Raw genomic sequence first — 2,236 nt, 5'->3', positions numbered from 1 at the left:
TAGAATCAACACCATTGATGCGCTCACCTTTCCTTCTTTGGGAGAGAAGAACAATGGCAGAAGCAGGTCGGGGTTTTCTTGAAGAAATGAGAAAAAATATGAGGGAGAAGTGAGTTGGGTAGAGAGGAAGCTGAGAGAGAAGAGTGAAATGATGGTTGCTTCGTCCGTCCAACTTACTGCTGGAAAGGAGGGGGTTTTGTGATTTGACGGCTCATTGGGCATTACTGCGGCGCTTTGATCGGGGTAGTCTACCGTCACTCTACTACGGAGTAATTTAGTGCATGGCCGGTGGACCCTGATGCTGGCTGTCCCACACGTCGGTGAAAGTGAGTAATTTAGTGCATGGCTGGAGGAGGATCCACACGGTAGAGCGTGTCCATTGTTTTTCTGAAGAAAAAAATGATTACAGCAAGCGTTTCCACTCTTACGACGGAGGAGTGCGAAACACGACAGCCACTTGAACATACACAGTGCTCCTACTACGACGGAGGAGTACTAGGCATGTGCAGTGGTTCATACGTCAGTACTACATAATCTTGTTGCTAGTGTAGTAAGATATGACGACAACAAATGATGTTGTGCGCATGTCAACTATATGAACAGTAATGTAGTAACATAGTACCGCTTTCTCGACTGTCCGGTCAAGAATGAATGGTGAGATCAATGTTAACAGAACTAGGTCTACAGCGCACAGAGGGTACGGTGCTGTAGTACTCCATGAAACATGAACCATATGAAGCACAGATAGTGTTAGGCAGGGTGTATGAAGGGTGCACGAGATGGGAGCAAAAGTTCCCTTCTCGACCCACTTTTGGGTGTTTGGCAGAGTGCATGAAGGGTGCATGAGTCCACACTAGTAGGTTAACACAAATACATGAAGAGGAAACAACTATATTGAGATGAGAATGCAACCAAACACACCCACACGCTTTGTGCTATAATGACTGATCTGCACCGTCTGAGTTTGATCCAACGGTCATGTTGCACCGAGACATGGACATGCCCATGCAGAGGGCGCCTAAACACCACCGAAGTCCCTCTGCTTCTCGAGGCGCACGACGTTGGTGATGTAGGGGGCGAAACGGCTGAAAGGCAATGCAATCTACGGGAAGGCGGAGGGAGCCAGCCGAGGAGCGGGGAATCTTTTGGTTTTCACCATGGTAAAACACTAGTCGACGACTTCTCACATCACAGAGCAGTGGGTTTTACAGGCAGAGTCATTGTGACTAATTGCTGCTGCACCTGCCCCCGTCAATCAAAAAAATTAAAAATCCTGCCGCGCCTGCTCCCGTCAATCAAAAAATAAAAAATCCTGCCGCACTCAAACACCAGAGCAACACTGCGGTGGATATTTAAATTTACCTGCCGGCAAGTAGATAAAAAAAGGGGTGAAAAAACAAATGTGGCAGCGGCCTAGCTAATCGGTTGAACTAGCCCAACTACCTAGCCACCGTGCTTCACTGATGTACTCGGCGGGTAAAGTGGTCTTTCGTGATTTGACGACTCATTTACTTGCTTCGGCGAAAACGCGCGGTAGGGCGTCCCACGTCAGGAAGAATATATGCGTGCACCACCCGGGAGGACCCCGAAACCGCGCGGTAGGGTGTGCCATGTCTTGGCACGGAGGAAAAATGTGTGTGTAAAAATTTACCGTATTAGACATAGTACCTATGGTTCGACCTCGGGACCGAGCCAGTCGGTCGAAAACACCCCACTAGCCACACAGCTTCATCATGCTAACATGGCACGGAGGATAGGTGTGGTTAGCTCCATCTCGAGCAGCCACAACGTCTCTTGTTCTAGGCGATTCTTCTATTTTCGACACTTTTTTTAGTTGTAATAACACCATGGCAAGCTAGCGCCGCTCTTCGTGTGTGCCCGTGGAAAGGTTAGATGATGGAGAAAAGAGAGAGATCGTAGACCTGGGACCCACCAGTAAGTGAGTCAACGGTCATGCACGTGTTGACGAGGCACTCCCTCTACTCTACTCAACGTAATACTGTATAAAATCAAGTTATGGGACAAATCCAACAACCGTTGTTGTTTCAGGCTATCGACTTATGCTTTGTAGTCCAGGTTGCCAGTTAGAATCTCGTCTTTCAGATTTGTTAGTTTTAGGTCCAAATTTGATTAATGACAAGTGGGACCCCGTGTGTTGTTCTGATATTTCAGTGTAGGATGGTTTTTTTGAACAAACACTTTGCGCGGTTAGACAAGTAACGGCAGAAGTTACACG

This window comes from Triticum urartu, chromosome 7A (genome assembly GCF_056163025.1).
Source record: "Triticum urartu cultivar PI428250 chromosome 7A, HENAU_Tu73, whole genome shotgun sequence".
Taxonomy (NCBI): domain Eukaryota; kingdom Viridiplantae; phylum Streptophyta; class Magnoliopsida; order Poales; family Poaceae; genus Triticum; species Triticum urartu.
This window is presented reverse-complemented; position numbering follows the sequence as displayed.